This window comes from Phacochoerus africanus, chromosome 16, assembly GCF_016906955.1.
Source record: "Phacochoerus africanus isolate WHEZ1 chromosome 16, ROS_Pafr_v1, whole genome shotgun sequence".
Taxonomy (NCBI): domain Eukaryota; kingdom Metazoa; phylum Chordata; class Mammalia; order Artiodactyla; family Suidae; genus Phacochoerus; species Phacochoerus africanus.
In genome coordinates, this window is record NC_062559.1 from 52,137,113 (window position 1) to 52,164,559 (window position 27,447).

At 45.6% G+C, this 27,447-nt stretch overlaps 1 long non-coding RNA gene across 2 annotated transcripts in view; it reads right to left on the minus strand.

The window, feature by feature from the left end:
- The window catches only part of LOC125117785 (uncharacterized), a 67,244-nt gene extending 52,642 nt beyond the window's left edge, over positions 1-14,602 (minus strand). For both annotated transcript variants that reach the window (XR_007132719.1, XR_007132720.1), the window contains exons 1-2: positions 14,486-14,602; positions 13,021-13,185 (exon numbers count right to left, since the gene is read on the minus strand). This is a non-coding gene — a long non-coding RNA (uncharacterized LOC125117785). The remainder of the gene's footprint in view (positions 1-13,020; positions 13,186-14,485) is intronic.
- Between the last annotated feature and the right edge of the window lie 12,845 nt (positions 14,603-27,447).

Below are 27,447 nucleotides of genomic sequence, written 5' to 3' on the forward strand. Positions count from 1 at the left end.
AGTGACAGTCCCCAAACAGCACTTAACTTCACTGTGGTCCTTTTATGCATGAATCAACATGACATTGAGAACAGAGGGGCTATGAGCCACTGTAACATGATATTCAGGCCAGCCAGCACAAGAGCTGAGAAAATTCACGGAAAAACTTGAAACCATGAAGCCCAGTTTAAGGAAGAATGGTGAAATGGAAATTACCATTCGTGAAAAGTGAAAAAACTTGTAGGGGATTTTCAGTTACAATTGTGTTATGCCGCTTTCTAGAAGCCAGGAGAAGCAGCCATTCTTCTTCTTCCTTTTTAAGTTTTATTGAAGTATAGTTAATTTACAAGGCTGTGATAATTTCTGCTGTACAAGAAAGTGACCCAGTCATACATATATGCATATCCATTCTCTCTCAGATTCTTTTCCCACATAGATGATCACAGAATATTGGGGAGAGTTCTCTGTGCTGTACCGCAGGTCCCCATTGGCCACTCGTTCCATACACCTCAGTGTGCATATGCCAGTCTCAAAACCCCAGTCCATCCCTCCCACCCCCTGTCCTGTCCACTTTGGTAACCATAGTTTTTCAAAGTCTGCGAGCCTGTTTCTGTTCTGCAAAGAAGTTTTTTTTTTTTTTTTTTTTGATTCCATACAATTTCTGCTAAGATCAGGAACCAGACAAGGATGTCTGCTCTTGCCACATCTATTCAACAGTTTTGGAAGTCCTAGCCATGGCAATCAAAGAAAAGAGTAAAAGGAATCCAAATCGGAAAAGAAGAAGTAAAACTATCACTGTTTGCAGATGACATGTGACTGTACCTAGAAAATCCTAAAGACGCTACAGAAAACTGTTAGAGCTCATCCATGAAGTCGGTAAAGTTGCAGGATTCAAAATTAACACACAGAATTCAATTGCATTTCTACAGACTGACAATGAAGTGTCAGAAAGCGAAATTAGGGAAACCATCGCATTTACCATCATATCAAAAAGAATAAAATACCTGGGAATAAGCTTATCTAATGAAATACCCCTTCTTTATTTCACAGAAAGGGGTGAGGAGAGTTCAGAGGCTCAATCTGTGATAAATCCAAATATTGCAGTGTGGCCAAATACACAGCCAAGAAATACAATAGGGTTCCCCTTTCTGGTGGCAGGTTTCAGAGTCCCAGGTTAGTTCAACTCAAAGGACCATTTATTAAGGACATATGTGGAATGAGAAGCAGGACACATTCTCCCGGAAGACAACAAGGAGGGGAGTGGATAGCCAGGAGCTACCATTGGAGGGAGCTGCACGGACCCCTGACCAGAAGGGTCCCCGGGTCTAAGGGTGTTCTGAAGACTTCGGCAGCAAGAGTCCACACCCACGCGCTAGGGCTTCCGTATTCATACAACACAGACGCTCTGGGCATCTCCTTTTTCCTGTCCTGGCATCAGCTGACTTTTATACCTTCTTCTTCCGGATATTTCCTGCAATGCGTCTCTTCTGCTCTGTCCCTGATGAGCATTTTTTTTTTTTGCATTTGGCTCATTATGGCCAGCCTCAGTGCCCTCTCCTCCACGGCATTCTGTGAGCTCCAACTCAGATGGAAGTGTAGCCAACTGCCTCCTTCTTTCTGGTATTCGTAGTTCCAGAAGGAGTTGCATTGTCTCACCTCTTATTTACAGTAAACCATTTGGTAAGCTTCCGATAAGCCCGTGTAATCACTGCTGTGGGGTCACACATTCTTTCCTTGTCCATGAAAAAGATTCTACTAGTGACCGTCCAATGGGAAGGATTCTTGGGTTAAGCAGGTTCACGTAGAAGAGACAGGACCAAAAGGGTTCTAGCATAGGGATGGCACTTAAGGGTTTACGCCTAACATCCTGTGAACAGCAGTTGGCTGAGGGGGAGTTCTGTTTGCCTGATGAACATTTAGGATAAAGAATCCTGACTCTGGGATGTGGATGCGTGTCTCAAGTCCAATCAACATCATCAGTAAGCCCATGGAATAGGGTGACTGTATAAATAGTTTGTGCCTATTTGTTAACAGATAGTTAATGAATATTTTTATGTCAAGAAAAAAAAAGAGAGGTGATTTACATACTTAGCTAAGAGCCAGACCAACTTTCTTATCCTTCATTATGTTTCCCGCAGACATGCTGTTCCCTATGTTGGTCAAGTTAACAAAAGGAGTGGTGACACCTTGACTGCTCTCGAGTTCTTTTTTTTTTCCTTCTTTTTCTTTTTACGGCTGCACCTGCTGCATATGGAGGTTCCCAGGCTAGGGGTCAAAGTAGAGCTGCCGCTGAGGCCTATGCCACAGCCACAGCAACACCAGATCCAAGCCACCTCTGCGACCTGTGATGCAGCTTGCAGCAATGCTGGATCTTTAACCTACTGAGCAAGGCCAGGGATTGAATCCGCATCCTCATGGACAATAGTCGGGTTCTTAACCCACTTAGCCACAATGAGAACTCCTGCTCTAGATTCCTGAATCACAATTTTGCCTAAAAATCAGTTACATCAGCTCCTTAAGATGTTGATGCTTATTTGTTTAAGACCAAAATAAAATAAGAGGCTTCCCCGCCTTGCCCCTCATTACTATTTAGATTGGTTTGGGCAAAGCTACAAGAAAACAAACCAAAACCCAAAAAAACAAAAACAAAAAACAAACAAAACAAAACAAAACAAAAATCCCCAGCAATCTTTCTTTTGGCATCTAGATGTGTTTATTAAACTGAGAGTCTGGGATGAAAACAGTTGAAAGGAAAAAAACGGCCTTAAAGGGGAGGCCAATGCCAAGTTTGCAAAGAAATGGTCCCTCATGGTCCTTTCCATGGATGGATCAGAGGGCCTCAATGCCCTTGGATCCTCTGAGTCCATTGTTCTCATGGTCTGTCAAAGAAATACTCAGACAGCTGTTTGATGCTAAAGGTCTGGAAAGAAGGAAAGGAATATTTATAAAGCACAAGCTGCACCTGGCATGATAGTGGGGTCCTCTCTCACTTGTTATCTCATTGAAACCTCACAAGAGTGCTGGGAGTTAAGCCTGACAATGGCCATGTCTCAGGAAACTGAGGTTGAGAGGGTTAGCCTTTACAACCCAGAAGAAACACTGTAACTGTTATAATAGAGATTTTTAAAAGTCATAAAAGAATATCAGGAATAGTTCTATGCCAACAAATTGGACAACTTGGAAAAAGCTTATAAATTTCTAGAAACATGAAATCTTCTAAGACTGAATCAGGAAGAAATAGACACTCGGGCAGGGACCTATCTCTAGTAGCAGTATTGCCTTAGCAATCAAAAAACTCCTAGCAAACACAAGTCCAGTACCACATAGCTTCGCAGTGGTGACCGAACAAAGAAGAGCTAATGCCTATCTTTCTCAAACTACTCCAAAAAATTGAAGGGGTGGGAAGACTCCAAAATTCATTCTATGAAGTCACCACTACCCTGTACCAAAACCAGACAAAAACACTATAAAAAAAAAAAAAGAAATTTACAGGCCAATCTCTCTGATGCATATAGATTTAAAAATCCTCAAAAATATATTAGCAAACCAAATTCAACAATACGTCAAAAGGATCAAGTGGGGTTTATATCAGGGAGGCAAAGATGGTCTCCTAGTCACAAGTCAGTCCATGCCATGTGTCACGTTGGCAAAAGGAAGAATAAAAACCAAACGATCATTTTACTTTAAAAAGGAAAAAGAAGCGGGAGGTCCCGTCGTGGCTCAGTGGTTAAGGAATCCCACTAGGAACCAGGAGGTTGCAGGTTCGATCCCTGGCCTTGCTCAGCGCTTAAGGATCTGGTGTTGCTGTGAGCTGTGGTGCAGGTCGCAGAGGGGGCTCAGATCCTGCATTGCTGTGGCTGTGGCGTAGGCCTGCAGCTACAGCTCAGATTCGACTCCTAACCTGGGAATCTCCATATGCCACAGGAGCGGCCCTAGAAAAGGCAAAAAGAAAAAGGAAAAAAAGAAAAGAAAAAGAAGCTTAATCAGGTGAGCTGAGGTTACTCCTCTTTGCCTCAACTCGATAACTGGAGACGAACTGTAACTATCTGGGTTAATTCTAGATAGAACAATTCTCATGTCCTCGGGCTGGAGGTGGCCTCAAGCCATGGAAAATACTGTGGCCCATGGATTATGTGCTAAGTGGATTGGACAGACCTGGAAAAGGGGAGGAAGACAGAGCCCGATGAGAAGAAGAGAAGGACCTTCCACCCCAGAGCTGACCAGAGCGGGGACTTCACAGATGGCAGTGCATGCAAACAGCCACAGGCCCTGCTCTGCAGCAGGTGAGCCAAGCTTCCCCTCTTGCTGCCTTCACGTCTTCAAGACTCCGTCTGCTTCTCTCCTTGATGGCTGAGTCTGCATCAGTTATCCACCCCCATTTGTTCAGAACCTCAAAGAAAGGAATGAACATCCCACCGAGTTGGAGCAGTGCAGGCTCAGGGGCAAATGCGATGCTCTTCCTTGGCGGTTGTTCCCTGTCCCATGTCTGCTGAGAAAACACAAAGCGTCTTCTTTCCCCTGATGTGCTGGGAAAGGGCTTAAACATCCCCTTGGTTTTAGGCAGGAGAGAGCAAACGCCGAGGCAGAGTGCGGCTTGATTTTCCCCCACTTTTTAGAAACCCCATCGCATCCCTCAACCATCGTCCCTGCACCCATGACAGAACTCCCTGGGCCAGGAGAAGACAGGGTTCGAGGTCGCACACTTAGGGCCTTGTTGGAATTTTCACTGTTCATTGTTTCATAGCCTGTTCCTATCCCTCTGGTAAAGTTCAGTATGACAGGAACAGTGAGTTACAGTGTCAGCATGAGTCAGCAGGGCCACCAGGGAGCACATGAATGAGAACGGGGTGCAGAGGAATGAAGAATGCGCTTGAAGAGTTCTCCTGCGGTGCAGCAGGTTAAGGATCCCAGTGGCTGGTGAGGGTTCCATCCCTAGCTCGGGAACTTCCACATGCTTTGGTGGGGCAACTACATAAATACATTTTTTTTTTTAAACAAAAGAAAGTACTTGACATCTTAGTAACATGCCCGTTGAAAGAAATATAAGAAAGTTTCTGGGTCCAAGAAGATACTTAAGATCAAGTCCAATTGTGTGGGCCGAGAAGTAGGGACACAGAGAAATGATCCCTCTGTGAATGAAAAGGATTGAATGAGACTTGGATCAAGCAAGAAATTAAAAGGTCTGGGTGCCAAACTGAGAACCTTGGGAATAGCAGGTGCCTCCAGGCAATATACTTAGAGGATGCCTGTTGTCCTTTGACAGTGGTCCTGTGTCCTCTCGCTGTGGCCCTCCTCTCTGTAGGCACACTTGTGCTGACAGGTGGCCAAGGCTGCTCATGGCAAAAACCATCATGCCTGTTTCTGATTTGAGGGAGTTGATTTCTTTAGGGCCCTGAGGAAAGTAAACCTTATCATGGGATCATTTTTGCATTATGTCTCTGCTGCTTCCAATAAAAAAAAAAAATAAGGAGGCTTATAATAATAAATGATGCACATATTTAAAATTCACAATTGAAAATAAGAGAAAACATGCAGGAAAAAAGAAAGCAAATACACCAACAACAACTTAATAAGGGTCTAAGAATCAGCATTCACTTAGCCCTGAATATTTAAGCAGCCAAAGCAAGAATGGGAAAAATGATGGGTGACATAATTCTCAACATTGATTAAGCACATGTAGAACAGATATCCAAGAAAGACCCATGTATTTTTCTTTTTCCTTTGTTTTTTGGGCTGTGCCCACAGCATGCAAAAGTTCCTGAGCCAGGGATCAAGCCTGGGCCAGAGCAGCGACTCAGGCTGCTGCAGTGACAAGGCCGATATTTAAACTGCTGTGCCGCAAGGGAACTCCCAAGAGAGACCCATGTATTCTGGATTTTAAATAACCAGGAGGAAAGTGAAGGGCAATTGAGGAGGTTGGTATCACATGATCGGGTTTTTAAAGACTGAAAATGGAGATAGGAAGGACATATGTAAGGAGAAAAAGAGGCTAAATGAGAGCTAACTGTGAGGCTGAGTGAGCAAGGGTCCCAAAACCCAACGGAAGTATCCAAGTGGCATTGAGAGGTCAGCTCTAGAAGACCTCAGGCCTCCAAGCTTACTGCCAGATCAGACCCTGGTTCCCGGAGCTAAGCAGAAACCAAGTCTCTCTCGCGTTGGTGCTGGGTCGCTAGGAAAACCAGGCCAACCTCCCCAGCTCTACTTGTAAAAGCAACAAGCTGATAGTTCAACAGTCAGGCAGACACGGGTTTGGAAAAAGGCCCCAGGAGGTATTCTCTGGGATCTTCCCCAAGGTCACCCACCATAAAGCAAGCACCGAAGCATTTATAAAACGCCCAAGAAACACACTTTGCCAAACAAATCCAACCGTTTTACTCAGCCCACAGGGTTTGGTGAGGTGTCTCATGGCTCCAGTTCAACTTCCCGTCCTATCGTCAGAGTTTCCAGGCTCCTGGGACATTTGGCTGAGGCTGGGCGTTCCAGCTCCTGTCGAGAGACTCTCTCCTGCCAGGAAGGGCGGAGTGGCTGAAATGGAATCATCCAAGCGGGTCTTTTCCACTCCCACCTCTGGGGTCTCCTCTAGACTCCCTCGCACCATCACAGGAATCCAAACGATCTGGAGACACGAGGTCAGACGAATGTCCCAACATGCCTTTTGTCCCTAGTGGCATCCTTCTTAGAGAAAAAAAAAAGGTAGAAAAAAAAACACAAAGTCTCCCCAAACAAATACCATTTACTTCGGAATCATCAGGAAAGAGGGGCAATCGAGAAATTTCTACTCTTCTCCACACAGTCAGTCACGCGGTGCTTCATTTATGCTCAACGGCTAGATTCAGCATCAAAAGTAAAGGCAGGTGAAAGTGACACTTTCGGGCTCCGGGCTGATGGTTTGCTTTTGCCTCACTGTCAAAAAGCCATCCTCAACCTCTCTTATGATCTTTCGCACACACATACCAGACTCAGAGGAAAGGAGAACATTCCTCTGGGCTACATAACAAGCCAATTATTTTTCAATTGCTTCATCCTCTTCCTCTCCACCCTCTTTGAGTAAATATTTGGGAGACACAATTCTGCGGCCTGGCAATTTGCAAAGACTCCCTTTGTCCGCACAAAGGCCAAACAAGATGGACGAGGTTAATGGAGGATGTGCGTTTTCTCGGATAATCAGTTGCAATATCCACATCTCTAATTCACGGCTTCCTTTGATTTATCAATGTCATATTTCACATTACGGCCCCCAACGTCCTTTTTCTTCATTTCCTTTCTAATTATTGCTTCCCCACTCAATAATTGGCTGTTATAGGGTTTCTGAAGTCTCGCATCTAGTTTGTTCAGCATCTTGGAATGTGATGAGAAGAGAGAGCTCTCTGTTAGAAGAACCATATGGACTTTTTTGTTCTTTTCATTTGCTGGTCCTGTCCATCCTTGTCAGTACGTACTTCCTAGCGAGTGGTTAACGACACAGGAGATGAAAAGGAAAAGCTTTTCTGAGGTCGTTGGAGGAAGGGCAGTGCAGAACGGAGGCTCAGGACTCAGTTTTACCCCTTATCAAGGGCAGACGTCGTGGAAATTTTTTAACCTATAAGATGCATGGGTACTTTATCTATAAACTAAGCGATTTCAAACTCCCAGATAATGGAAACTCTGAGGATTAGGAAGAGGAATCGCCTTGCTGGGTGGCTGAAAGAATCAGAGAATGGATATCACTTCTTGCTCTGCCATTGCTCCTACCCCAGTACAAGCCACTGGCATCTCTCACCTGGACTATTGAAACGGCCTCCCTTCCACTCTTACCCCAACTCAAGTCCATTCTCAGCCCAGTATCATACCCATCCTGCTCATGCTATAGGCATCCTCAGTGAGCAAAAGCCAGACCTTTCCCATAGGACAACCCCCCAGTTGTCTCTCTGACTGCAGTGTCTATGGCTCTCTCCCTTGCTTCTTCCATTCAGCTACACTGGCCTTCTGGTGGTCCTTGAACACCTCTCTGACCTCACCTCAGGGCCTTTGTACTGGCTGTTTGAGCTGCCTGGAATATTCTGCACCCTGGCCCATGTCTTCAGCCCACCTGATTGCACAGCTCTGGTGAGCTGTTCCATGTATGTCACCAACCTGTACATCATGGGTATGTCCCTCCATCACTCTGCTTGGCTACCATGGAACTTTCTCTGAAACCACAGAAAGTGACAGAGCCTGAGTTCAGGTGCAACCTGGTCCCACAGGGAAGTTAATGTGCCAATGGCATCCGTAACCAATGGGATTTGGTGAATAAATGCCCAACCCCATCTTTCAGTTGGGATCCTCCTTGGGTCCTCAGAGAGCCCCTGAAGGATTGAGCCCAGGTGTGAACAGCAGTAAACAGCCAGCTGACATACCCTCCCTCGGTTGATTTTCTCACTTCTCCATCTCAGCCTTCTGCACTCTTTACGTCTGGTTCTGGGACCATCTTTCTAAGCTCCAATCCCAGAGCTGTATTCCTTGGTGACTTTCCAAGATGGAAAGGAAACATCCCTTTTTTTTTTTTTTTTGGTTTGATTGTTATGGGAGCCTAGAAAAGGGTGCTTCTGAATTTCTTAGCAGGTCAAGGACTCAGCTGCTCCTTTCCCAGCTGTAGTTAGTTCTAAGAGTGGACCAAGGAGATCTCTTACCCAGAGCAAACTTGGAGATGAAACCCAAAGTATGTGTCCCAAGTGGTAAGAGATAGATCTTTCCAGAAGTATTCATGAAATTCCTTCCTGCTCTTGGTAATTTTTGAGTCAGACAACACTATTTTCAGATCAGAAAGTGCTTGTCTCTGCTCACCACCTGTGGGGTCCTGGCACACAGATGATCTGGAAAAAACTGGAGGACGTCAGCTTCATCATTGTTTGGGATACTTTTTATCTCTGAGAAAATCTCCCTCAGGCTGTAACAGAATACCATGAAGTGACATATTAGTTCATTCAGGCTGCCGTAACAAAATGCCACAGGCTGGGTGGCTTAAACCACAGACATGTATTTTCTCTCAGTTCTGGAGGCGGGAAGTCTGAGTTGAAGGTGTCAGTGGGGCCATGATCCCTCTGAGGTCTCTAGGGAAGGGTCCTCCCTTGCCTCTTGCAGCACCTGCTCCTTGCAGGCAATTCTTGACTACCCTTGGCTTGAAGACATGTCATTCCAATCTTCGCTGCCATCTTCATGTGGCTGCCCTCCACCTGAGTTGCTTCTCCCCATCTTATAAGGACATAAATCATTGTATTGGACCTGATCTAACCCAGTATGACTTCATCTTAACCTGATTACATCTGCAACAACTCTATTTTCCAGCAAGGTCACATTTAGAGACACCAGGAGTTAGGATTTGAACATATCTCGGGGGGGGGGGGGGGACACAACTCAACCCACAGTGGGTATCACACCACGAGATTATTACTGATATTCTGTAGATGAAGACCCTTCTGAGGCTCAGAACAAGTCACAGTCAGTATTTCTCCAAGTTTGGTCCAACAAACGCCTAATCGGGTCCACTTGGGGATTTATTACAGCACAAATTCCTGGGTCTCACCACGAATACTGCAGAATTCCAATACTGCAGAATTGGAATCTAGAATCTGTGCATCTAACAAGGACCATAGGTGATCACAGGCACACTTGATTTGAGGAAACCCCAAGTTTCATAAGAGCCACCAGAGATTTTGTAAATAAATGAATACAACCTTAAGCGCTCAGACTTCAAAACTCAGTTTCCACAGTGGATCACTTTATCTTTTAACTGTCTAATCCAAGAATTTGCTTGTTTCTTAGTCCCATATCCTTGTGGATGCTGGTCTTCCTTCCTTGGCATACTTGGCAGGACCCCTGGGCCATGCTGTACAGGTTGGCCCACGTGGAAGCCCCGCTCTTTCACCAAACCCTTATTCCACTTCCCTTACCCTGCCTCCTTCCCTCCACATCGCCTGGTGCTACTCAGATTTCTGATCCGCCTTGGTGGGAGGGAGCTGGTCCCCACTCTGGTTGCTTACAGAATCTCCAGGTCATGATATGTTATACCATTCCTTCCTAAGGATTATACCACTACCCTCAGAAGCACTGGGCAGTTTCACTTCAGAACTTTCTCCCCAAGATAGGATCCTGATTTTGATGCTAAATCCTTTGTTCATGGGGCAAATACTGCCACTACTTTGTAAATAATAATAATAATAATAGTAACAGTAACAATAAACATTTATTGAGTCTTGCTACGTGCCAGGCATCATGCCATTTCATATGGTTTCTCATTAGATCCTCCTTTAGAGGGGTAACATTAACATACCACTTTTAAAGATGAGCAAACTAAGTCTTAAAACCAAGGTCAGAATCAGGATTTAAGACTAGATACTTTGACTCTGCTGTATGTTCGGATGCCTCTCTAAACTGCCTAGACAGTCCAGCCCCTACTCCTCATCCTGGGTTCCAGTAAGTCCCCTCCTTTCCACTTGACACTATCTGCAATCACCATTCACTCTTCTCTACCCAGCCTGCCGCCCCACTGTGTCCTTTCACTTCCAAACACTGCCCCTTCCCATCTCTTGATCTTCCAAAGACATCCCATTTGGGTCCTTAGCAGGTACCATTACATGTCGTCATCACGAGCAAGGACAAGGTTGAGTGTCCACCACTAATCCTACCAGGAGGATAGTTAGCATAGAGTAACCACACCTTGAATGAATGATGGCAGCCCATCCCGGCAGCCCTTCTGCACACAGTGGAAATCTTGCCTTGAGAGTCAAGAGCCTTCCTTTCTTTCCACCCTTGACTCTGTGACTCCTTAGAATTATGCTTGAACATGTCCATTCATCTCCTGGCCTGTACGAAGAAGGATGGGGTTCCATAATTCCTAAAATTTCATCCAGCTCTAACATTCCCTATATCTAAGTCCTACTTTGCCCATGAAGACGCTCCTATAACTTTTGCCAATATGGATCACTTCTCTTCTTAATCAAGTCCCTATTTCAGTACCAAAGATCAGAACACAATCTGACAGAAATATTTTGGACTACTTCTGGATATATGGGAAGCAATGAAACTGTAGCTTGAATGCTACTGTGCTACAAAAATGCTGCTCCGCATAGGGTATTTTGGTAGCAATAGACAGAATATTTGAAATCAAGGTGGTCCCCGAAAAGACAGAATGTGCTTAGTCCCCACAGCAGGACTAAATAATAAAGAGCAATTTTGAAGCATCTAATTTTTTGCTCTTTGTCAAGTACCTTCTTTTGTACTTTTCATGTATTTTTCTATATTCTATATTTGCAATGTGTATAATAAAACTTAGTTCCCTCCCAGATAAATTCCATGAAACAAGAAACTCTCTGTATGCTTTTCATATCTCCATAGGTCTTCCCCAAAGTAGTCTCATCATAGGAGCCTAGTGTGTGCAAGCAACAAAGCTAGAAATATAACACAAAGCACTATATGGGATTAAGCATTAAATGCTAACTGCAAGCTGTTGGTAAGCTAGACTCCCAACAAGGGATAACTGCAGTCTGGTTGGAAAGGAGTCAACAAAAATGGAGCACAGTCTATCCACATAGGCTTTGCACTGTCATCCATTCATTCATCCTCAATGTGAGCTCGCTGTGACTTCATAGATCATGAGGTCTAGCCAAAATTTGTACAATTAAATTCATCTTTTTCTTTCTTGAGAGCTATAATAGACTTGTATTAAAGGAATTAGGGGGTACAGGAGAATTACCTGTTTCTGACCATAGATGCACAAAGCCATAGAAAGCTCTCATGTTGGGGGACAGCAGAAACCACATGAATCTAGAATTTGAGAATTAAAAGGACCCTTAAAAAGGACCGAATTCACCTTCTTCATTTTGTGGATGGAGGAAGTGAGGGCAAGGATTATAAGGCAAATTGCCCAAGGTCCTTAGAAGTTAGAAGTGGAGGCAGAGGTTTTTTGTTTTTGTTTTTGTTTTAAAAAACAAAAACAAAAACAAAAAAAAGCCCTCTAACTTTCAGGCTGGGGTGTTTCTCAGAAGGTCCCTTGAGACTTCTTTTTCAATAGTACCATGAGGATGAATATTTGACTGGAGCCATTTTTCCCTTGACCACCCCCCCCCCGCAAATCCCACTGGAGTTTAGGATCTAGGTGGCGGCCCCCTAAAGAAAGACGAGTTGTTTTTTCCAGGGTTGGTCAGGAGGTTCTGGTTCAAACTGTGCAGTTCCTCACGTGTGGTTTGTGGGAGAAGCTGCTGCAGGCTGGGCTCCATCAGCCCTACTTCCTCTGATCTGTTTAACATACAGGTCTCAGGACAGACCTGGACACGTGTCCTATCTGACAGAGGCTCAAATTCCGACAATCATGCTTTTAGTTACAAAATCTCTTACTCTTATTTTCAGAAGAAAAAAATTTTTTTCCCTGTGTCTACGCTCCCAAAGCTCCCCAAGCTCTCCTTGGACCTACTAAAGTCCAAGCACCCCACAGAATCACAGAGCACCCCAGTCTCCACGTGCATGGTCTCTCGTCATCACAGCGGCTGCATGCACTCCCTCTCTGTCACTTCACAGCGTCTTTTTTCAATCATCAAGAGCACCCGGGGTATCCCTCAAACCCTTGCTTCAGAAAGGGATCAGGAGTTGGCGCACGACAGTCTGTGGACCAAATCCAGCCCTGTTGCCAGCTTTTGCCAATAAAGTTTCATTGGAATGTAGCTATACTCCTTTGTTCATACTCTCGCTATGATTTCTAGCTATGTGCTGCAATGGCAGAGCTGAATAGTTGGGATAGAGAATGTGTCACCTGCAACGCCTAAAATATCTACTATCTGGGCCTTTTACAGAAGAAATCTGCAGACCCATGAGCTATGTCACCAGAGCCATGGAGAAGATACCATTACTACCAGAATTTCCTATCACCATTATCAAATATGTTGATATGGCCTCTTAACTTACACGTGTTGCTTGGTTCATCATTCTTGCCAGCAACACTGAGATGTATAGATGATAAAGGATCCTAATTTATGGCAAGTGAGGAAGTCAAGTCAGGATTCTAATAGGAAAGGAGAAAGAGAAGGGTACCTGAGGCTCCCGATTAGCGTGTTGGTAGGAAGCTCTCCTTCCTGGACAGGGGCTGGATCAGGAAGTGGCTGATCACAGGGAAGCATAACCACAGGGTATTTCCAGTTTTTCTAGAACCAGGAGAGTGGTCGTTGCCAACAAAACAGCACTGCGAACTCCCCAAGGCTGGAGTAAAATCAGTAAAATAATTAGTTGCAATCAGATTCTGTCAATACCCAAACAGACTACAAAGTGATCACCCACAGGCAACCTGATGGTCACAGGACCAGACAGCATACAGAATAGAAACAAAACCTTTCCTTTTAATTCATGGCTTAAGATAGACATTTATTTATTATACTCATGCATATAAGCCCAAAAGAAGGACTAATTTGGTGGTACTGCAGCCTTTGGGATCTGAGACCCTTGTATTCCCAACCTAACGTGGGGCTTCCAGCCTCAACGTTACCTCACAGCACAAGATCGAGCGATGCTGTCACTCCAGCCATTGTGTCCCACTAGCAGGTTAAAAGAAGGAAGAAAGCTGATGTTGCAAAAAAAAAAAAAAAAAAAAAAAAAAAGGTATTCCCCAGCAGAGTCACTCCCTTAAAAAATCCTTCTGAGAAGTACTGCCCTAGAAATTAGCTTATGTCTCATTGGCCAGAACTTAGGCACAAGGGAAACTGGGGGTTGTAGTCTTTTAGCTAGGTACTTGGATTTGTAGAGTACAACTGGAATTCTAGCACCAGGAAAAAGGGAAAGGATCAGCAATCTCTGCCTCCCATTGGCGCTTGGAAACCCTGAGGAGAGAAATTGCTCCTCTAGATTTACTTTCAAGAAGAATGCACTCTGACTATTGTACTTTGTCCACAGAGAACAAAATAGCTAAACATAATAGTATTTACAGAAGCAGTGCCTGTCATTTCACCACAGCTGGTTCCCTGGGGGCCTGATACCTAAGGGGAAATGATGGATGCTTGTGTCCACAGCTGAGAGAGGGGACTGCTGCCTGCCTGGGTTTTTTGTTCCAGAAAAAGGAAAGTCTGAAAGACAGAAAGACAAATCTCTGGGTCTGGACTCGTCCCACCCACCATGCTTTCAGTCTCTCTTGAGCCCGCTTCCCTCGAGTGACTCGAATGACAGAAGGAAGGGTCTCTGCTGGGCACCCCGGCCATGGGGCTACATCCTCTGCTGCCGCGTGGCCAGGGAAAAAGCACCTTCAGTTCCCGCCAGGCCCATCTGAGGACCCTGTGATGGCATGGCAGAGGAATGGGGTCACGGCTAAAATAGATTCCTCCGCCAGGACAAAGGAGCAGTGTTTCCGGGGGAGGCGGCTGGAGTGGAGGGCGCTCCGTTAAGAAAGGAAAAGCATAGCACACCCACAAATATCTGCGTGTCACTCCCAGTGTCACTTCTGCTTTCTTGCCCCTAGGCAACCTTTATCAAAACAAAAACCAAACAAACAGAAGAAAAAAGTGCAACACACCTTTGTCTCCACCCCATAGCGGGGGTGGGGAGGAAGTCAGCCGGAAAGGAAGCAAGGCCCCGAAGGCTTCGGGAAGCTGCAAGCGCAGCGACCAGCTCAGCAGCGGCCGGGGGCTTGTCCCGCCCTCCAGTGGGCGTGGCCAGATCGTGGGGCGGAGCCAAGATGAAGGCAGGCTCCCTGCAGACCTGCCGCCCCACCCTTCCCGCAGCTCCTGCTTCTTCAGCTCCCATCCTCCTTCCTTGAGGAAGTCCCTGTAAGTTCTGGAAGAGAGGGAGAAGGCCATGCCGCAGCAGAGGGTCCGAAACCCCTGAGATGGGTGTCCCCGCCTGGCCGAAGCCACCTCTGTGCATTGCCCTGCCGCCCTCAGCCGCTGGGATGACACCCTGTCTCTCGCTGCGTTGGCGGTCTCGCTTTTCTGCCCACTTACTAAGAATTGAGAGGAAATGGGAGAAAGCCATCCGAAGCTATATCCCCAGCAGCAACCCCAAAGGTCACTTTTCAGGGACGCAGAGTTCTGCCCCACGGGCTCCTGGGCTCTGTGACAACCACCCCTTTTCCAGGTGGCCGTGCACTGTGTGTGGAGCACATTTTCCTGCAGGGAGAGACTGTGTCACAGATGGTGATGGACAATGCTGGATCAATGACCTATGGGTCCCCAGCCCCAAATCATCTTGCCGTTTTTGAAGGCGTTTTTCGGATGTGTGTCATTTTCTGCCAGAAGGCCTGTGCCCCCTGGCCTTCCTCCCGCCCTGTGGAATCCACAGCATGGGCCTCCCAGGACTCATCTGTGCCCCCTCCAGAGAGACACAGGCGCAGTCGTGAGCACAGAGGCACTGAGCCATGTTCTCTCAGCTCGGCAGGGCGCTCTCCAAGGCCCCATAGGTCTGGACCGAAGGAGCACAAAGACCAGATCCGCACCTCGGGCCCTCTTCACTGCAGGTTCCAAGCCATTAGCAAGGAAGGCGCGTGGGCCCTCCCCGGCCCGCTGTGCCCTTTGCTCTTAACAGATGAGCCCTCACTTAGTAGCGAGGCTGAGCCCTGAACAAGTCTCAATTCCTCTCCGACGATGTTGGCCACGGGTGCTTAAAACAGAGGCAGCCTCCACTTGATGTTTGATTCCTCCTGGGTATGAACTGAGGGCACTCGTCCTACCAGTAAGTAAATGGCCTGCGTTTGGATTATAATTGAACTGTTTTGCTGCAAGCGTTGCACTCAGAAAATTATAGCCCTATCGCAATAAGGAGACAGGAAGGGTTCATTCACCTCCAAAGGGAGCATAGTTCACTCTTTCCTCCCCGGAAGGATCAGATCAAGAGGTAATTATAAATGACTGATAATCTGGCTTACATGTTTATTGGGCTGTAATTAAACGGCATAGTATTCATCCTCATTATTCTAGCCATTCCACATTGGCTGTATCCTCCGGGAGAATTTGGAAGCCATAAACCAGAATCTTCTCCCCGTGAAGTCTGGCGTCTTCTGAAAGATGAAGAGTTCTATTACTGAGAGGCAAGTCATTTGACCTGCAATAGCAGGACCTGTTGCCAGAACCCAGTGTGGGTCCCCATCCGTGCTCACTGACGCCCGAGGTGCTAGCTCTCCTCAGTGGCCTGGAACGAAACGCTTTTGCAAAAGACTCAATAGCAGATCTGCTTTTTGACGTCTACTGGAGGGCAGCTTCTTGCAAAGAAGTTCTTAGTTCCAAGCCAAAGACATATGTATCCATATGTTCATAGCAGCACTATTCCTTTTTTTTTTTTTTTTGTCTTTTGTCCTTTTATGCCCGCACCTGTGGCACATGGAGGATCCCAGGCTAGGGGTCAAATCAGAGCTATTGCTGCCAGCCTACACCACAGCCACAGCAACGCTGGATCCAAGCCGCGTCTGCCACCTACACCACAGGTCATGGCAATGCTGGATCCTTAACCCACTGAGCAAGGCCAGGGATCAAACCCGCAACCTCTTGGTTCCTAGTCAGATTCATTTCCGCTGCACCACAACGGGAACTCCAGCAGCACTATTCACAGTAGCCAAGATATGGAAATAACCTAAATGTCCATCGACAGATGAATGGATTAAGATGTGGTATATATACCTAATGGAATACTACTCGGCCATAGAAAGAACGAAATAATGCCATTTGCAGCAACGTGGGTGGAACTAGAGACCCTCACACTAAGTGAAGTAAGTCAGAAAGAGAAAGACAAATACGGTATGATATCACTTATATATGGAGTCTAATACACGGCACAAATAAATCTTTCCTCAGAAAAGAAAATCATGGACTTGAAGAGCAGACTTGTGGTTGCCAAGGGGAAGGGAGTGGGATGGACTGGGAATCTGGGGTTAATAGCTGCAGACTATTGCCTTTGGAATGGATAAGCAATGAGATGCTGCTGTGTAGCACTGGGAACTATGTCTGGTCACTTATGATGGAGCAGGATCATGTGAGAAAAAGAATGTATACATGTGTGTGTGACGGGGTCACTTTGCTGTACAGTAGGAAATTGACAGAACACTGTAAACCAGCTATAATGGAAAAAGTAAAAATCATTTAAAAATAGAATAAGGTTAATGTGTAAAAAAAGAGAAAGACAAATATCATATGATATCACTTACATGTGGAATCTAAAATATGGCACAACTAAACCTATCTATAAAACAGAAAGAGACAGACTTTGAGCATAGACTTGTGGTTGCCAGAGGCGGGGGCGGGCAGGGGAGGGATGGACTGGGAGCTGGGGGTTAGTAGATGCAAAACCACCACATTGCGACTGGTTACGCAATGAGGCCCTGCTGTCTAACACAGGGAACTAGGTCCAGTTTCTTGGGATGGACCGTGGCGGAAGATAGTGATACACATATACACATATTTTAGGTACTGGGTCTCATGCTGTGCGTAATTAGCACGACTCTGTACATCAACTCTAATGTTTTTTTAATTTAAAAAAACAGATCTGGACACTGAAGGGAAGAACATTTATGTTCGCATTTGAGAGCATCTAAACAAAGCCATGTGGTTCTCTGGGAAAATGTTCTAGTGCAACGAACACATATACTCCCTGCCCTTGCAGTGTTCACGGTTTAGGGGAAAGAGGGTTAAAAATGCATTGAAATATGTCCGTTGTGTTTTCCAGCTATGGGGATGGCAGGCGTGGAGGGACATGGTGAGAGAGGGAGAATAAGGGGGGCTAAGAACTGGCTCAGAGAAGGTTCTCAAGGAGCTGACCGTTTATCTAGACCCAAAGGCTGTCGGGGGGCAAGAGCGTGGGTGAAGTCCTAGGGCAGAGAAAGAGCCCTGCCAGCTCCTGAAGCATCCGGAGCAGACAGCTTAGGGAGCGGAGGTTGGAGAGGTATGGTTCCAAGCTGGTCAGGCACTTGCCAGAAACGTCAGTGTGGGAACGTGCGCCAGGGGGACAGAGCTGACCTGTATGGACCTTCCCAATGTAGGGATGTTGCCAGGTAACAGGCACCTGCCACGTTCTGACCCAGGTGGCAAGAGAACCAAGAAGCCCACCCTGTGCATTTGCTCTGAGGAAAGAGCAGCGTGCACAGAGAGGCCCCAGCCAGGGTTCGGGAGCTCAGCATCCCAGACCCACCTAGTTCAGCAGCCCCCTACCTGCCTCCTGGCCATTCCTCCTCCTCTCTGAGCCATTCTCCACACTGCACTGGAAACGGTCTTCCAAAACCAGACCTGACCAGATCCCTGTAATAAGTAACTCCCTGTTGTCTATGAAATAAAGCTCCTGAGCACATTCTTGTTACTTGTACCCTGCTCACCTCTCTCTTGGTTTCATCTCTCGCTGCTTTGCACTCCAATAGTCCAAACTACCCTGAGTTTCCAAACTCCATTCCACTCACCTGCTTCCTTCAGTGCTCTTTGCAGATCCACCTGCCTCTGGGCTGAGCTTTGCTCCTTTTAAAAGACATAAACAGGAGTTCCCGCTGTGGCGCAGGGAATTAAGAATCCAGCTGCAGTAGCTTGGGTGGCTGCTAGGGTGTGGGTTTGATCCCCAGCCCAGTGCAGTGGGTTAAAGGATCCCAGCTGCAGCTCAGATTCAGTCCCTGGCCGGGGAACTTCCATGTGCTGCAGGTGCAGCCATAAAAAAAAATAATAATAATAAAGTAAAAACTAAAAGACACTGACAGCCTGTACCCATCTGGCCCTTAGACTCTTCCTCAGGTCCTTCCCTCCCTTAGTTGTGAGATGACACAAAGGAGCCGCCACTACTTTCTCGGCCACCTTCCTCATGGATGTGGATTCGTGCTCGCACGGCTCCATGAACTACAATTGCAAGACCCCCACTGTATTCCCACCCAGACCCACCTGGATTGGACCAAGACATGGGGAATGGTATCCGTGCACCCCATGCATCCCCAGGGCTCTTGTCCTTCTTGCTGCCTGGAACAGAGTTCCTCATTTCCTCGCCTGACCTTCTTGTTTTGACCGTTCTGCAGCCCGTCTCAAAGTCTACCGCCCTCAGGGGTCCGTTCATAAACAACCAGTTAGATCTAATAATCATTGCTCCTCTCTGCTCAATATCTTTTTGTTTATCTCTGTTTTATTACTCAGTGAATTTTCTTACATTTATAGCTGTACAATGATCATCAAAACCAAATTTTATAGCATGTCCATCCCAAACCCTAAGTGCATCCCCCCACTCCACCCCCAACCTGTCTCCTCTGGAAATCGTAAGTTTTTCAAAGTCTGTGAGTCAGTAGCTGTTCTGCAAAGAAGTTCATTGTGTCCTTCTTTTAGATTCCACGTGTAAGTGATAGCATTTGATGTTGGTGTCTCATTGTCTGACTGACTTCACTTAACATGATAATTTCTAGGTCCATCCACGTTGCTGCAAATGCCAGTATTTCTTTCCTTTTAATGACTGAGTGATATTCCATTGTGTATATGTACCACATCTTCTTGATCCACTCCTCTGTCGATGGGCATTTAGGTTATTTCCATGTCTGGGCTATTGTATATAGTACTGCAGTGAACATTGGAGTACATGCGTCTTTGCGAGTCGTGGTTTTCTCTGGAGAGATGCCCAGGAGTGGGATTGCTGGATCCAATGGGAATTCTATTTTTAGTGTTCTGAGGCATCTCCATACTGTTTTCCACAGGGGTTGCACCAATTTACATTCCCACCACCAGTGTAATAGGGTTCCCTTTTCTACACACCCTCTCCAGCACTTACTGTTTGTAGATTTTTTGAGGATGGCCATTCTGGCTGGTGTAAGGTGGTACCTCAGGGTGGTTTTGATTTGCGTATATCTAATAATGAGAGATGTTGAACATCTTTTCATGTGTTTCTTGGCCATCTGTCTGTCTTCTTTGGAGAATTGTCTGTTTAGATCTTCTGCCCATTTTTTGATGGGGCTATTCGTTTTTTTGGTATTGTCTGCTCAATACCTTGTAGGCAACAAATACCTTAAGATTGTGTGTGTGTGTGCACATTGTAATTCTCTTGCAAGTTCACACCGTCTCTCTTCAACCTGCATATCCGTTTTATCACTCTTTGCCAACAATTCAGTACATACTCACTAAAGGCTCATGAGACCTTTGAACTGTACAAGAAAAATAACAAAACAGAGAGCCAGTTGTAGAAGACAGTCCTTGACTCTCCAGTTCCAGCCAGTGGCACGTCCCGAAGACCTCCAATTTGTTGGCTTAGCCGATCTGATCCCTGATGTACAGGGATGCCCAATGCTACTTAGACTGGGGGCCTGGACTTAATCTTACAGGTCCAAACGCATTCTCATTCCCTTATCTGAACCTCTCTAAGGGCACTCGTTACATTCTACCTGAACATATTATTATCTTCATAACCTCATAGGTCCTTAAAACTGAAATATGAACTCAATGATAGTTGTTCCTAACACACAGGGGTACTCAGTATATTACTGATAAAAAAAAGTAAATTATGTCTTTCTTGCTGCAGTCACACAACCCAGGCTGTACTCCTAATGGGTTCTGAGTGGAGATCATGCTCTATGAAAATCCTGACTGTGGCTCCCCAACACGTAATGAATGTTAGTGCCGTCCATTGCTGCCGCCGAGGACACCAGGACAGATCCTAAATCGAATGGTCACATCACCGACAAATGGGAGCGTGGTGATTCCTCAGGGAGTTCCTTTTATTTAAATTGAAGTCTAGTTGATTTTCAGCGTTATGTCTGTTTCTGGTGTACGGCAAAGTGATTCCATTCTACACCATGTATATTCTTTGGCCTGTGGTTTATTCCAAGACTCTGACTATGGTTCCCATGCTGTACAGTGGGACGTTGTTGCTTATTTTATATGCAGTAGTTTTATCTGCTAATCTCAATTGCCTGATTTATCCCTCTCCCACCCCCTTTCCCTTTGGTAACCATACTTTTGTCTTCTATGTCTATGAGTCTGTTTCTGTTTTTCAAATAAGCTTATTTGTATTATATCGTAGATTCCATATGTGATATCCTATGGTATTTATGTGTCTCTGCCTGACTTACCTCACTTAGTAAGATAATCTCTAGCTCCATCCATGCAGTTCCATCCGTGTTGGCATGATTTCATTCATTTTTATGGCTCATCCACTGTATGCATATATCTTATCTTCTTTATACATTTATTGGACATTTGGGTTGCCTTCATGTCTTTGCTACTGTAAATAGGGCTGCTGTAAACATTGGGGTGCCTGTATCTTTTCAAACTAGGGTTTTCTCCTGATATATGTCCAGGAATGGGATTGCTGGATCATATGGAAATTCTTCTACTTTCAGTTTTTTGAGGAACCTCCACGAGTGTTCCCTTTTCTCCACACCCTCTCCAGCATTTATTATTTGTAGACTTTTGAATCATGGCCATTCTGACCGGGAGGAAATTTCTCAAGAGTTATCAGAACTAGATCATTTTAACATTGATGCATGGCTACGTTTCTCGTATTTGTACATAGCATAAACTTTCAAACACTAATAGTTATTTTTAAAGTAAGACCGATTCCATTCAAGTAAGAAATGACAAATACGGACTGTCACACCTACCTAAAACAAGAACCGATATTCAGATCACATAAGGATCTATTCAGCCTGAAAGGATAATTCTGAGTAAGACAGAAACAAGCGTAGAACATCTGCGTATGAACCACTAACTGTGGCGTTCACCACAGCTCACGGTAATATTAATGATGGCTGACATTTTGACTCGTGTGGGACCTTTTGTCTAAGGTGATTACATTGTAGGCACAAATGACCGTGTAATTGCTCTAATGTGAACTTACATTTAATCACAACACCGGAGCTGCTCTTGAACAGTTCACCACACCATTAGCCAAGAGAGAGCTTATGAAATTGCAAATTGGGCTCTGGGAACCCACTTTACCCTTGATCGTGGGCAATAAAGTTTGGATTTCTAGTTGATGAGACACAAGGAAGCCTAGAAATCCTACCTGCACAGAATCTTTAACACTTCGTTTATGGGCTCAGAATATCTTGCACGTCAAAGAAAATGGAGTTCAATCCTGATTTAAAAAAAAAAAAAAAAAGTACCGTCAATTGAGTAAGAGAAGAAAACTGTTGCTATGTTGGGATAACAGAACAAATAGGGTTTTTTAAACTTTGTTTGTTGTTTGTTTTATGGCTGCGCCCACAGCATATGAAATTCTCAGGCTTGGGGTTGAATCGGAGCTGCAGCTGCTGGCCTACACTGAAGCCACAGCCACGCTGGATCCGAGCCAAGTCTGCTATCTATACCACAGCTCACGGCAACGCCGGATCCTTAACCCACTGAGCAAGGCCAGGGATCGAACCCACGTCTTCACAGATACTAGTTGGGTTCATTACCATCAAGCCACAACAGGAACTCCCTATAGGTGAGTATTTTCTAAGCATCACTTTAAGAATTTTTATGGTTCACAATAGGTATCCACTTCTATTTTATTTTATTTTAAAATTTAAGTGTATCTATTTCTTTTTTCATTATGCATCTTGCATGTGTCTGTATTTAAACATAATCCATTTGCATTTATTGTACTAATGAATAATGCAGTATTACTTCTATTACCTTGTTTTATGCTTTACATGTTTTATAAACATATAAACCTATAAACATAGAAAACCTTTTGTTTTTCAGTGTTTTACTATGTGGGAAATGTTTTCTAATCTTTTTGTAATCTGGTAACTTACAAGATTCTGGTTTTAGTTATACTGGTAGCTAATTGAAGTGTACATTTTTAAATGTTCCCCCAGTGTACATTTTTCCCTCAGGAAGGATGCAGAAGTATTGACCCTTCGCACTTAATAAGTAAGATGGCAACATGAGCATTATTTCACTGTTCCTCCTTTTTTTTTCCTGGCCTCTCTGGACTAAAGCATGATTCTGATGACACTTCGATGCACACTATTGTGCATGTTATTTATATTTTTCTGCTTTTTTACATTTCCATCCCATATTCTAATCACAATTACTTTTTTTTTAATGGTCGCACCCGAGGCATATGGAATTTCCTGGGCCAGGGATTGAATCCGAGCTGCAGTTGTGATACACCACAGCTGCAGCAACACAGGATCCTTTAACCGAAGGTTCTGGGCTGGGGGTCAAATACCTGCCCCCCACAGCGACCCAAGCTGCTGTAGTTGGATTCTTAACCCTTGGTGCCACAGTGAGAATTCCTACAACAATTATTTAGACTTGACTCAATATTTATCTGCTTTCCATATTACCACTGCTTGCTGACTTTTAGCTGTTTAATTTTGACTCATTTATTGATCAGTTGCCCCATGTCGTAAGTAGTTTTTTAGGATGCGTATGCAGGTGGCTTATTTGGTGAGCTTTTCCTATAACCATCTTTATTTAGAATCCTTTCTTCCTTCTGCACCTTGACATTACTGATACATTTCTTTCATTGTATTCCAATGAGAGATTTCTTTGTTTTTCCTGTCTGCCCATTCTTGAAGGACCCGAGGGTTCTCCATGCGTGAAGTTTGCCAATACTGACAAATGCAGGGAGCCACTGGGTCCCATCAATAGCCATATGATCTCCATCAGCATCTTCTTCCTAGACCCCAGACTAGAAGGCTACTTCACTTTACTTTCAGTCTTTAAAAGGCAGTTATGTAGTATGGCCCTCTGGGATTGGTGAGGGGTCTGCTTTCCCATCCTGGGCATCTTATATTGCAAAAAATACAGTTTGTTCGTAGATAATTGAAATTGTTCCTGTCTGCTCACTCACTATGTTCACGTTCCTCCATTTACCATCATCCGTGTCTCATACCTGTGTCTGACTATTTCCGACCTTACCCTCTTGCATTACTCCCCAGCTCCCCAAAAGGAGAGCAAAAGAGACGTGCCAAGGAAAGAGTTTGGCTGGCTGAAATAAACTTAGCCACGACGGAAAGCAGTTGCTTCATCCTTTAATTGGTGAAGGCTCCTGAATGCTAGGATACGTAACTCAGTAAGACGGGGTGGAAATTTCTCAGTGGCTTTCTGCTTGATCTGGCTTGTCTACCTCAGGCACCATCGGAGCTTTAGTTGGTAGAAATTCTTCCTGGCATCTAGCAAATCATTAGTCTGTATTCCCAATTTCCAGTACTGTGGAGGCTTTTATCTCTCACTCAATTTCCATAATTATTTCAATTAGAATTGGGGAAGGTAAAAACGTGCCCCTAACTAGCTGCCATCTTATCTGGGAAGTTCATCTTCATAAGGATTTTAATGGGAACTGGGAGAAGGAATGTGAATTTGATACCATCTTAGGAGAAAGCTTGCCCCTTTGACTTTCTTTGCAGTAGAAACAACTGGCGTAAAAGTGAAATAAAACTAATAGACAAAAATAAGACACTGCTTCTACAACCCTGCTTCTCTCCACTGACCATCGGCGTGGGCAAGTTCAGTGCCTGGAGAAAGCCGTCATCCCAACTCGTTTCTCAGCAGAGGAGAAGTAACTGATGGCGTAGCTAGTCGAGCAGACCAAGGCTGCTGAGAACAAAGCAGCGGGGCTGCTGGAGGAGGATCCTGAACTGCGGGTCCTTAGGCAAGGTCGCATGTCTACACGTCCGGCTCCTTATTGCAAAGATAGCCTGTGTCTTCATGGGTGGCTGTAAGGAAAAACGGCCCTGTACGTGCAACACGCACACCGTAGGCCCTGGCCCAAGTATTCACTGTTGTGACGTTGGCCCTCGTTCTTCCGTGTGTGTGTGTGTGTGTGTGTGTGTTTATTTGTTTCTTTTTGGCGACTCCCATAGACTATGGACGTCCCTGGGCCAGGGATCAAACCTGGGCCACAGCAGCGGCCCGAGGTACTGCAATGACACCAGCAAATCCTTAATGCATTGTGCCACAGCAGCACACTGGCCCTCACTTCTTAAACCGAGAGCCGTCAGATACAGACAAGGCAGAGCCAGTTCCTGGACATACTGTTGACTCAGGTACAGATTAGAGACAGGGCTGGGGAGAGGGAGGCAGCTCGAAGGGGGTGTGCACGGTGACCTGGACTCAGGGGGAAGATGACTGCTGAGGTGCTGGGAGAACGAGAAGTCCCTGGTCTCCATACTCCCTGAAGAGAGGAATGGAGTCTTGTTTTCCTTGAAATCACTGCTTTTCTGTATCTAGCCTAGAGAACCTGTACATCCTAGGCATTTAATAGATATGTGTTAAAGGAATGAATTCATTCACTGGATGCAGTAAGATGAAGACAAGCCTGGACTAGTCAGAGCAGACCAGAGGCAGCGCGGAAGCAGATGCAAAGTCTGGGGAGAGTTAGTGTCCAAAATAATGGCTTAGGTTATTTATTCACCAACCTAAATGGTCCCAGTGAGGGACTTAATACATTTAAAGCCACTTTATTTTGAACTCTTACCAAGCTTCCCAGTTTTGAAATGAGGAAACTGAGGATTAGAGGAAGGAAGTAGCTTCTTCAGGCTCTCTCTGTTAGCCTGTGTCCAAGCCAGAGTGTGGCTCTTCCCTGACCACCCCACTGTCCAGAATCCTGGGCACAGGCAGAGCATCCTGCACCTGCAGAAGCGCATATGCACCAAGGCCACTGGCTTTGTAAGCCAGGGCTCACCTCAGAGTACGTGCTTGAGAAAGAGAGAGAGAGGAGGAAAACAGAAGGGTCCAAACCACAAAATTCATCCGGGAGGCACAAGAAAGAACAATGGTGCCTTGAGATACTGGTGAATCAATATGAGATCTCTGGCTGGGACAAGCCTCACACTATTTCGATTGTAACTCATCCCCTGCTAAGAACTGAAACCATAAAATACTCACATATTCTATTTCCCTTTTTATTAGCCTGCCACAGCATCCAAAGGGGCAATAGCCGTGACTGCCACCAGGAAGGACATGAATTTGAATATTGCTGGGTCACTGCAAGGAAGGGATGAGAGACAACCTGAATGGGACCATTCTTAATATATGATTTTAATCTGTTGCAAACAAAAGGTCATATATTTAAAAAGAAAAACAGGAGTTCCTATTGTAGTGCAGCAGAAACAAATCTGACTAGGAACCATGAGGTTGCAGGTTTGATCCCTGGTCTTGCTCAGTGGGTTAAGGATCCAGTGTTGCTGTGAGCTGTGGTGTAGGTCACAGATGGGGCTCGGATCTGGCGTTGCTGTGGCTGTGGCGTAGGCCGGCGGCAACAGCTCCAATTAGACCCCTAGCCTGGGAACCTCCACATGCTGCGGGTGCAACCCTAAAAGGACAAAAGGCAAAAAAAAATGGAAAAAGAAAAACAGCATGTGAATGTTGCAATGGAACACCCATGCTGCATCCTAAATTAATAACCTCCCGTTTCCACCTCCCAAATGACCGCGATTACGAGTCTGACCTTTATGGCCTATGACTCAAGAAAGTAAGGCCAACAACTCAGCTGCTGCTTGTCTCCATGAAGTGATATGTGTTTGCATTTTTTATTTTTGTTTTTTAATTTAATTTTATCGGGATGTAGTTGACTTCCTATGTTGTATCCGTTTCAGATGAACAGCAAAGTGAATCAGTCATACGTATACACACATCCATTCTTTTTCCCCATATAGGTTATTACAAACTATCGAGCAGGTTTTCCTGTGCTATGCAGTAGCTTCTCATTAATTTTCTGTTTTATACGGTAGTGGGTCTGTGTTATTTCCCCCCTACCAATGCTTCCCTCCACCAGTGTTTCACCTAGGGTAACCATAAGTCTGCTTTTGAAATCTGTGAGTTTGTTTCTGTTTCGTGTGCATTTTGAAGGAATTCTTGTAACATCGGGAACACCCTGCAGGCTCTCCAAAGGTGAAGAGAAACACGCCTTCTGAGGGCGTCTCAGAACCCTTCCCATACCATCCTGCAGTGTCAACGCATTCCCGATGGACTTGGAGTGGGCATCTGTGGGGACCCCTTGGCCACTGGGGTCAGCTGGGCTCCAGGGCCACCGCATTTCCCACGGGTCAAAGTCCCTGGAAGGGAGATGACGAAGTCCATGCCAGACCGCTTTTGCTCCACACCCCTCATGCCACACCTGCCTGCTCAGACACAGCTGCCATCGTGGGAGAAATCCTGCTGCTTCCTGGGACGTGCCCCCACTTCCCGTATGGGAGAGAATATAGGGGCAGCACCTGGCTCCCTGTCTGTCCATCAGCAGATGTCTTCCTCAGATCGGGGCTTAGGAATGGCTAGGATCTCACCCACTGCCCCCGGGCGGGGGAGGGGGGGAGGACAAAGGTTGGGGAAGGATACACTCTAATGCCCTTGCCTAGACCCACTGCCTTTCACAGGATGGGGAGGCCGGGGGCCACCTAGAAATAGCGTTTCATAAAACCAGGGTCTGAAGCCAAGAAGTTTTGTTTGCACTGACACAGGATGCTAAAACACACAGCATGTTGAGTCTCAAACATCCCAAGGCCCCTGATGCGGGCGACCAGGCTCTAGGGGTCACAGCAGTGGAGCACCCCATCAAGGCAGCTCAGGACCAGGGCTCCAGGAGATGAGGGCGGGAGTGTCCGCCAGC